Raw genomic sequence first — 11,636 nt, forward strand, 5'->3', positions numbered from 1 at the left:
TACACATTAACTCTTCTCTAAATGTTTGATAGAATTCTGTGAAGCCATCTGGTCCTGGGCTTTTGTTTTTGGAGAGATTTTTGATCACAGCTTCAATTTCATGCTTGCAATTGGGTTGTTCATAATTTCTATTTCTTCCTGGTTTAGTCTTGGAAGATTGAACTTTTCTAAGAATCTGTCCATTTCTCCCAGGTTATCCATTTTATTGCCACATAGTTGTTCATAATAATCTCTTATAATCCTTTGTATTTCTGCATTGTCTGTTGTAACCTCTCCTTTTTCATTTCTAATTTTGTTGATTTGATTCTTCTCTCTTTTTTTCTTGATGAGTCTGGCTAAAGGTTTGTCAATTTTGTTTATCTTCTCAAAAAGAACCAGCTTTTAGTTTTATTCATCTTTACTATTGTTTCTTTCATTTCTTTTTAATTTATTTCTGCTTGGATCTTTATGATTTCTTTCCTTCTACTAATTTTGGGGTCTTTTGTTCTTCTTTTTCAGTTGTTTTATGTGTAAAGTTAAGTTGTCTATTTGATGTTTTTCTTGGTTCTTGAGGTAGGGTTGTATTGCTACAAACTTCCCTCTTAGAACTGCTTTTGCTGCATCCCATAGGTTTTGAGTTGACATGTTTTCATTGTCATTTGTTTCTAGAAATATTTTAATCTCCCTTTTGATTCCTTTAGTAACCTGTTGGTTATTTAGAAAAGCATTATTTTATCCATGTATTTGTGTTTCTTCCAGTTTTTTTTTCTTGTAATTAATATCTAGTCTCATAGCATTGTGGTTGGAGAAGATGCTTGATACAATTTCAATTTTATTCAATTTACTGAGGTTTGATTTATGACCCAAGATTTTGGTCTATCCTGGAGAATGTTCCATGTGCACTTGAGAAGAAGGTGTATTCTTCTGCATTTGGATGGAATGTCCTGAAAATATCAAAGAGATCCATCTCATCTAATGTATTATTTAAGACTTGTGTTTCCTTATTAACTTTCTGTTTTGATGATCTGGCCATTACTGTGAGTGGGGTGTTAAAGTCTCCTCCTATGATTGTGTTACTGCCAATTTCTCCTTTTATGTCTGTTAGTGTTTGTCTTATGTATTGAGGTGCTCCTATGTTGGGTGCATGCTGCTGCTGCTGCTAAGTCGCTTCAGTCGTGTCCAACTCTATGTGACCCCATAGACAGCAGCCCACCAGGCTCCCCCGTCCCTGGGATTCTCCAGGCAAGAACACTAGAGTGGGTTGCCATTTCCTTCTCCAATGCATGAACATGAAAAGTGAAAGTGAAGTCACGCAGTCGTGTCTGACTCTTCGTGACCCCATGGAATTCAGCCTACCAGGTTCCTCCATCAGTGGGATTTTCCAGGCAAGAGTACTGGAGTAGGGTGCCATCGATGCACTTCGATGTTGGGTGCATAGATATTTACAATTGTTATCTCTTCCTCTTGGATTGATCCCTTGATTATTATGTAGTGTCCTTCCTTACTCTTATAATCTTCTTTACTTTAAGGTCTATTTTGTCTGATATGAGGATTGCTACTCCAGCTTTCTTTTGCTTCCCTTTTGCATGGAATATATATTTCCTCTCACATTCAGTCTATATGTGTCTTGAGGTCTGAAGTGTGTTTCTTGTAGACAGCATATATATGGGTCTTCTTTTTGTATCTATTCAACCATTCTGTGTTTTTTGGTTGAAGCATTTAATCCATTTACATTTAAAATAATTAGTGATATATATATTCCTATTGCCATTTTCTTAATTGTTTGGGGCTGATTTTGTAGATCTTTTTTATTCTCTTGTATTTCTTGACTATATAAGCCCTTTAACATTTGCTGTAAAGCTGGTTTGGTAGTACTGAATTCTCTTAACTTTTGCTTGTCTGAAAAGCTTTTTATTTCTTCATCAATTTTGAATGAGATCCTTGCCAGGTACAGTAACCTTGGTTGTAGACTTTTCCCTTTCAGTACTTTAAATATATCCTGCCATTCCCTTCTGGCCTGCAGAGTTTCTGCTGAAACACCAGCTGTTAAGTGTATGAGGTTTGCATTGTATGCTACTTGTTGCTTCTTCCTTGCTGCTTTTAATATTGTTTCTTTGTGTTTAGTCTTTGCTAGTTTGATTAGTATATGTCTTGGTATGTTTCTCCTTGGATTTATCCTGTATGGGACTCTTTGTGCCTCTTGGACCTGATTGACTATTTCCTTCTCCATGTTGGAGAAATTTTCAACTATAATCTCTTCAATAATTTTCTCATACTCTTTCTTTTTCTCTTCTTCTTCTGGGACCTGTATAATTTGAATGTTGGTGCATTTGATATTGTCCCAGAGGTCTCTGAGACTATCCTCAGTTATTTTCATTCTTTTTACTTTATTCTGCTCTTCAAAAGTTATTTCCACCATTTTATCTTCCAGCTCACTGATTTGTTCTTCTGCTTCAGATATCCTGCTATTGATTCCTTCTAGAGTTTTTAAAATTTCAGTAATTGTGTTGTTTGTCTCTGTATGTTTATTCTTTAATTGTCCTAGGTCTTTGTTAACTGATTCTTGCATTTTCTTCCATTTTGTTTTCAAGATTTTTTATCATCTTTACTATCATTATTCTGAATCTTTTTCAGGTAGTTTGCCTATTTCCTGTTCATTTATTTGAATTTCTGTGTTTCTAATTTGTTCCTTCATTTGTATAATATTTCTCTTTCCTTTTCATTATTTTTTTTTAATTTATTGTGTTTGAGATCTCCTTTCGCCAGGCTTCAAAGTTGAATTCTTTCTTCCTTTTGGTTTCTGCCTTCCTAAGTTTGGTCCAGTAGTTTGTGTAAGCTTTGAATAAGGTGAGATTTGTGCTGAGCTTTTGTTTGTTTTTCCTCTAATGGGCAAAGCTAAGTGAGCTGGTAATCCTGTCTGCTGATGATTAGGTTTGTATTTTTGTTTCCTTCGTTGTTTACATGAGGCATCCTACACAGGATGATACTGGTGGTTGGGTGATGCCAGGTCTTGTATTCAAGTGGTTTCCTATGCATGAGTTCTCACTATTTGATACTCCCTAGGGTTAGTTCTTTGGTAGTCTAGGGTCTTGGAGTAAGTGCTCCCACTTCAAAGGCTCGGGGCTTGATCTCTTATAGCTCTATGGGTGAGAAGTCCATTACAGGTCTCATTGGCTAAAAATACCATGTCAGCAGTTCTGTGTTCCTTTCTGAAGGCTATCTTTAAAGACAGCAATGTTGCACATCTATGACCCTGCCTCTCTAGCCTGCTCCAGTAAAGGCTATATTTTGAAGATGGAGCTGATGACATTGCCAGAGGTCACACAGCTAGTTAGTGGCAAAATCAGGATTCAAATCTAAGTTTGTCTAACTCTACCACTCTACTTATAAAAACTCTTTCAAGCTGCCACAATGCTAAGCAAATACAGCATAAAAGCTGGGAAAAAGAATGGAAATGAAAGTCAATAGCTGCTTCAAATGCTTATCAAGTACCTACATGCTTCAAGTAAGGCTTTTTGGCACAAAGTAGACAACTCCAGGATTGGGTAGATAGGAAACCAGAGTTCAAATTCTGCTTTTACTATGGATTCTTCCCCCTTGGGGCACGTGATAGCTAATGTCCCTTCAAACTTTAAAGTTCCCTTTCTCTACGACTTATCATCTAGGCAAATATAGAGAACTAGGAACAGTGTCGCCCATAGGTATACAAGATAAGATTGATAGCATTGATTAATACACCAATTATTGTAAGAATAGATGAGAGGTGGCAGGACTAGACTCTTTTCTCAGTTTCAATACTATTTGCTTTATTCACTAAAGTATTTGGTTTTAGGGTATTACTTTCAAGGAAAAGCTAGAACAAGTCCATATATTGTGCCATTCCAGTCTACTAGAATGTAGGATGTACTAGAATTTTAGGCTTTATTCATGCAAATATTGAAGCATTCAGTCCCACAACAAGCATTTAAAACCTACTGAGTATTTAGTCAAGTCCAGGTGAAGGAAGATCTTGATAAAAATTTCAAAAAGTAAAAGAGGAACTTCCCTGGTGGCCCAATGATTAAGAATTCAAGTGCCAGTGCAAGGGACATGGGTTTGATTCCTGGTCCAGGCAGATTCTTCATGCCACAGGGCAACAAAGCCTGTGTGTTACAACTATTGAGCCTGCGTGCTCTAGAGATCATGCTCTGCAACAAGAGAAGCCACTGCAATAAGCCCACACTCCCACAGAGAGTAGGGCCTGCTCACCACAACTAGAAAAAGCCTGTATACAACAATCGAGACTCAGAGCAGGAAAAAATAAATAAATAAATAAAGTTTTTAAAATAGGACTTTTTTAGACTTTACATTTGGGTTTTTAAGATTGTATCACAATCCTGAAGGTGTTGTTCCTCTTTTTTTCACATTATAAAACTAAAACTTTCAGTACTTTACATTCAGGTCTGTACCAGTGTTCAAATCTGAGTCGGTCCATCTTCTGTCTCGTATTAGGAAAGCAATCATAGTGTAGTTGGGGTGTTGGACAGTGTATATGCCATGTTAACTACAGAGGAAGGGCCCAGCACAAGGTGATCAGTGATTTAGAACATGGGTCAGCATCCTTTTTCTGCCAAGTGAACCATTATAGTGTTTATTGCAATTGCTCACCTCTGCCGTTGCAACACAAAAGTTGCTGTAGACAGTACGTAAATGAATGAGCATTGCTGTGTTCCAATAAGGCCTTATTTATGGATACTGAAACACAAATTTCACATAATTCTCACTTGTCACAAAATATTATTCTTCCTTTCATATTTTTTTTCTATTGTTAGAAAACGTAAAAACCATTCTTAGCTTGACAGCTGTATAAAAACAAGCAGCAGGTTGGGTTTGGCCCATAGGCTTGTGTTAGTCAGTCTGGGCTGCTATGATAAATACCATAGTCTGAGCGGTTTAAACAACAAACAATTCTTTCTCACAGTTCCAGAAAGTGGGAAGTCCAGGTTCAAGGTGCTGGCAGGTTCAATGTGGTGTGTGGTGAGAAACTTTTTCCTGGTTTGTAGACAATGGCCACCTTGTTGCTGTATCCTCACGTGGTGGAAAGAGATCACCCTCTCATCTTTCTTCTTCCAAGAGCACTAAATCCCATTTATAGAGGTTCAACTCTGATGACCTACTTACCGCCCAAAGTCTCCAAATGTTATCACACTGGGGGTTATGGCTTCAACATTTGAATGTTGGGGGAACACAAGTATTCAGTCTATAGCAATTTGTGAGGAGACCTCCAGCATTCCTGAAGTGGTTGGTGATTGCTCTTCTCTGTAGGCCAGTGGGACCTGCAGCCACTGAACCGAGAAACCTAAATGAAATAGGAGTAATTGGATTTTAGTATAGCAGGGGCCAAGTGGCAGCACACCACTGCCAAAGACAAAGATGGGCATGGTCACTGTGGCGGACAGCAGAATCAGAGCAGCAAGCAGAACGGTCTGACTTGCGTGGAACTGAGTCATTGGCTAGTTGATCATGGTATTCCTAGAAGTGAAATAGACAGAAAACCCACTAAATTCCTACTGAAACAGTATCAGTAGAAAAGTTCTAGGTCAAGTAAAGAGAAGTCTAACCCGAATCATAAAAAGAGAGTCATATCCCTTCCAACATTTCCCAGACTTGAGACAGTTTACAGACCTCAGAATCCCTCAAGTAAAGGGGAGGCTACATCCCCCAGAGAAATGACACTGGTATGCCATCAAAATGTATACAGAAAATTTTTCTCCAGACTTCACCAAAGGGACTCCAAATCTTTTTAGTAGGGAAACCGTGCACTGAGAAAAAATAAAACAATCAGACCACTTGGGAACTAATGGACGCTGGCTCTGAACTGAATTCCAGGAGATCAAACATCACTGTGGTACACTATCTTGGGAGGGGCTTATGGAAGTCAGGTGATTGATTGAGTTTTATCTCAAGTCTGTCTCACAGCGGGGACACTGGCTCCCCAAGCCCATTCTGTGATTATCCTCCAGTCCTGGAATTAATAATTAGAATAGATACACTGAGCACCTCACAGAGTCCCCACATTGGTTCCCTGACCTGCGGAATGAGGGCTAGTATGGTGGGAAAGATCAAGTGGAAGCCTCTAGAACTGCTTCTACTTAGGAAAATAGTAAACCAAAAGCAATACTGAATTTCTGGAGGAACTGCAGAGATCACTGCCACCACACTTCCATTCAACAGGCCTGTTTGACCTATGCAGAAGGCAGACAGATTTTGGAGAATGACAGTGGATTACTGTAAGCTAAACCAGGTGGTAACTCCAATTGCAGCCGCTCTGCCAGATGTGGTTTTATTGGTTGAGCAAATTAATACATCCCCTGGTACCTGACATGCAGCTATCAATCTGACAAATGTTTTTTCCTTGATACCTATTAGCAAAGACCACCAGAAGCAATTTGTTTTCAGCTGGAAAGGCCAGCAGTACATCTTTACAGTCCTACATCAGGGCTAAATCAATTCTCCAGCCTGTGTCATAACCTGCTTGCAAGAATCTAAAAAAAATATTTTTATGTATTTATTTATTTGGCTGTGCCAGGTCTTGTTGCCAGGATCTTCTATCTTTACTGCAGCATGTGGGATCTAGTTCCCTGATCAGGATCGAACCTGGACCCCCTGTATTGGGAGCACATAATATTAACCACTGGACGACCAGGGAAGTCCTGAGTCCACAGTTCACAAGAATCTTGATCACCTTTTTCTTCCACATCATATCACATTGGTCTTTTACATTGATGACACCATGCTGATTGGATGTAGTGAGCAAAAAGTAGCAACAACTCTAGACTTGTTGGTAAGATATTTGTGTGACAGGGGCTGGAAAATAATTCAGTGACAAAAATTCAGTGACATTTCTTCTTTCATGTCAGTGAAATTTCTAGGAGGTCCAGTGGTGTGGACCATGTTGAGATATCCCTTCTAAAATGAAGGATAAAATGTTGCATCTGCTCCCCACCCTTAACCCTCTGTGGCTCAGAGGTAAAGAATCCTGCAATGCAGGAGCCGCAGGGGACATGGTACAATCCCTGGGAAGATCCCTTGGAGGAGGGCATGGCAACCCACTCCAGTCTTCTTGCCTGGAGAATCCGATGGACAGAGGCGCCTGGAGGGCTACAGTCCATGGGATTGCTAAGAGTTAGACAAAATTGAAGCAAGCCTTCAGCAGGCCCCTATGGGTAAATCACAGCCCAGGCTGTGATTAGGATTTTGGAACAAAGCTCTATCATCCTCTGCAGATAGCTGCCCTTTTGAGAAACAGCTTTTGGCCTGCTCCTTGACCTTTGTTGTTGGTTCAGTTGCTGAGTGGTGTCTGATTCTTTGTGACCCCATTAACTGCAGCACACCAGGCTTCTCTGTCCTTCACTATCTCCCAGAGTTGGCTCAAACTTATGTCCATTGAGTCAGTGATGCCATCCAACCATTTCATCCTCTGTCTCCCCCTTCTCCTCCTGCCTTCAATCTTTCCTAGCATCAGGATCTTTTCTAATGAGTCAGCTCTTCACATCAGGTGGCCGAAGTATTAGAGCTTCAGCTTTAGCATCAGTCCTTCCCATGAATATTCAGGGTTGATTTTCTTTGGGATTGACTGGCTTGATCTCCCTGCTGTCTAAGGGACTCTCAAGAGTCTTCTCCAGCACCACAGTTCAAGAGTTTAAATTCTTCGGGGCTCAGCCTTGTTACGGTCCAACTCTCACATCCATACATGACTACTGGAAAAACCATAGCTTTGACTATACAGACCTTTGTTGGCAAAGTGATGTCTCTGCTTTTTAACATGCTGTCTATGTTTGTCATAGGTAGTCTTCCAAGGAGCAAGTGTCTATTAATTTCGTGGCAGCAGTCACCATCCACAGTGATTTTGGAACCCAAGAAAATGAAATCTGACACTGTTTCCACATTTTCCCTATCTATTTGCCATGAAGTGATAGGAGCGGAGGCAATGATCTTAGTTTTTTGAACATTGAGTTTTAAGCCAGCTTTTTCAGTCTCCTTTTTCATCTCCATCAAGAAGCTCTTTAGTTCCTCTTCATTTTATGCCATTAAAGTGGAATCATCTGCACGTCTACAGTTATTGATATTTCTCCCAGCAATCTAGATTCCAGCTTGTGATTCATCCAGCCCGGCATTTCGCATGATATAAGTTAAATAAGCAGGGTGACAATATAAACCTTGATATACTCCTTTCCCAGTTTTGAACCAGTCTGTTGTTCCATGTCTGCTTCTAACTGTTGCTTCTTGTCCTGTACACAGTTTTCTCAGGCGGTAGGAAGATGGTCTGGTATTTCCATCTCTTTAAGAATATTCTACAGTTTGTTGTGATCCACACAGTCAAAGGCTTTAGCATAGTCAATGAAGCAGAAGATGTTTTTCTGTAATTTCCTTGCTTTTTCTATGATCCAGCATATGTTGGCAATTTGATCTCTGGTTCCTCTGTCTTTTTTAAATCTAGCTTGTACACCTGCAAGTTCTCAGTTCACATACTGCTGAAGCCTGGTTTGAAGAATTTATTTGACCTTAGTAGAGACTGATCACTTAATTATGGGTCACCAAATTACCATGGAATTTGAGCTGCCCATTATGAACTGAGTATCATCTTGTCTATCAGGCCGTAAAGCTGAATGTGCATAGCAATATTCTACCCATCAAATGGAGTGGATTATACATGGTAGTGAGACAGGCTGGGACTTGGGACCCTTTGCTGCAGTGCTGCATTGCTCACACTTGGACACACATCTCCTCAAGCCACAAAACACAAAGAAACTGTGTGGGACTAAAAAACCTGATTGCCACACTTTTGAAGAGCCTGGAACAATAACAGGATGTCCGAAGAAAAGTCACACCCTCGCATACAACACCACCTAAGCGATAGGCAAACCACCTAAGCCCTTGACCCCTGAATACACCCCTGCTGCTGCTGGGGAATAAGCTTGCCCCTGTCACAGGGAGCAAGTAAAAGCAAGGGAATCTGTTGATTGTTCTCACTTACCCCTGCTGCAGCAGGGGCCCCAGTATAGCCTCGCCTGACTTTCTTTTCTGGCCTCTAGTCAATTTCTATTGATTGAGGAAGGCCAAGAACCCTGGTCAGTACAACAGGGCTGGACAGGTGTTGAAGCCACAAGTGAGTTACACGAAGTGGGCTGAATTCCATGGTCCCCAGTTCTGCTCCTCTGCCTTCTCTCTCCATCATGTGAGGATACAGTGAGAAGGTGGCTGCCTGCAACCAGGAAGAGGGACCTCACGAGATACTGAATCTGCTTGCACCTTGACCCTGGACTTCCCAGCCTCCAGGACTGTGGGAAAAAAAGTTCATTTAAGCCATCAAGTGCATGGTCTCTGCCATAACAGCCCAAACTAAGAAATAGTAGTTGGCCAATGCTCGATCTAGTGTTCAGACCAGCACTGTCCAATAGAACTTTCTGTAATAATAGAAATGTTTTATATTTGCATGGTACCATACAGTTGCCACTAGCCACATATATCTATTGAGTACTTGATGTGTGACTAGTACAACTAAGGAACCAAAATTTTAATCTATCCCTCCTTTTCATTCCTGGAGACTTTTTTTTTTACCATTTCTCTAGGGATTAATAGAGTTTTCCAATTAGTTTCCAGGTCTCCAGTTTCATTTTCCTCCAAAGCATCCTTGCTAGAGGGATTTTTCTAAAATTATATAGGATGCTAGCACTTCCCCAAAGCAACACTTCCTGGAAACTTTAGAAACTTTCAAGTTCTATTAGCAAGACACATAAATCTTTTCCAAAGGAAATCACAAAGAGGTAAAACACCTTCCTCTGTTTCATCAGATAAGTGATGGTAAGTTTCTTGAGATAGTCTTGCATCATACTTTGTCTTCTCTAACATTTCACACAGTGGCTTTCTGAATGATGCAGTGAAGAAAACTTGACTTTGGCCGTGAAAAGCTTAAGTTAGAACCCCAATTCTGGAACTCCATTCTAGCAGTTACCATAGTCATTTAATCACCTTGACCTCACTATATTTCTGTGATAAATGAAAATGATAATTGTGAAGATCAAATGAGTTTGTGGAAATCCTCTGCCTTCAGTAATAGGCTAGACAAATACTAGTTGTTGTTATAATAAATGTTGGGTTTGAAATGTTTCTAAAAAAGTAGTACTGGGAATTCTTTGGTGGTCTAGTGGTTAGGACTTGGTCCTTTCACTTCTGGGGCCCAGGTTTGATCCCTGGTTGGAGAACTAAGATCCTGCAAGCCACTGGGTGTGGCAAAAAAAAAAAAAAAGCAGTACTGGCCTGACTTTATCCAATATGTATTATGACTTTTAAGGCCAATCTGCGTGAGATAACAATATAGATACAGGCCTTGGATATTCAAAGAAAGAAGGATGAAAAGGAACAATTTTGGCACATTTATTCCAAACATTCCTTTGGATTATGCATTTTCATGTTTAGCTCTGAGACTGCTTTTTTAAAAAATTAAAAACTTTTAATTTATTTGGCTGCACTAGGTCTTAGCTGCAGCATGCGGGATATTCACTTGTGGTATGCAAACTTAGCTGCTCTACGTGGGATCTAGTTCCCAGACCAGGGATTAAACCTGGACTGCCTGCATTATGAGTGCAGACTCTCAGTCCTTGGACCACCAGGGAAGTCCTTAAGACTGCTTTCTTCAGTTTTGTTTTGATGAATGAAAATTTCAGCGATACCAATAGACGGTCAACTTGACCACACAGCAGGCAGGATCTTAATTCTGCTGTGATGAGGGACTGAAGCCACACCCCCTGTACTGGAAGTGCAGTCTTAACCACTAGACTGCCAGGGAAGTCCCAACAGTTGATTCTTGGGAATTATATGGCAATGGCATCATCTGCTGCTGCTGCTAAGTCACTTCAGTCGTGTCCAACTCTGTGTGACCCCACAGACAGCAACCCACCAGGCTCCCCCGCCCCTGGGATTTTCCAGGCAAGAACACTGGAGTGGGTTGCCATTTCCTTCTCCAATGCATGAAAATGAAAAGAGAAAGCGAAGTCGCTCAGTCGTGTCTCACTCTTAGCGACCCCATGGACTGCAGCCTACCAGGCTCCTCCATCCATGGGATTTTCTAGGCCAGGGTACTGGAGTAGGGTGCCATTGCCTTCTCCAGCATCATCTGAGCAAATCAGAAAAGAAAGATGAAGTAGTAATATCTTATTTTTAAGCATCCACAGGGAATTTTCAAAGGGGACTTTCTCAGTGAGTTCTCCTAGGGATAGTAGGAAGGGTTTTGCTTTCAGATAAGAAAATAAGGTAAAGAAACAAGGTTATCATACAGGGAGATGTGGTAAAGGGACAATTTAGCCGACATTGAAAGTGGTCTTTTCCTTCCCCTAGGGACATCCTGATCACAGGATTTGTAAGATTGAGCATAGTTTCATTAGACCATATTATACTTTGTGTTGAATTTATATCAGTAATTCATTTCTCAGTTTTTTTTTTTTTTTTTTTTGCCATTGCAGTGCAGCATGTAGAACCCTAGTTCCACCACCACGGATGAAACCTTGGCCTCTTGCATTGGAAGGACCAAGTCTTAAACTTTGGACCACCAGGGAAGTTCCTCATTTCTCAGTTTTGAAATGTGACTCCACCATCTTAAAAAGTGCAAAAAGAAGGCA

Source organism: Ovis canadensis, chromosome 1, assembly GCF_042477335.2.
Source record: "Ovis canadensis isolate MfBH-ARS-UI-01 breed Bighorn chromosome 1, ARS-UI_OviCan_v2, whole genome shotgun sequence".
Classification (NCBI taxonomy): domain Eukaryota; kingdom Metazoa; phylum Chordata; class Mammalia; order Artiodactyla; family Bovidae; genus Ovis; species Ovis canadensis.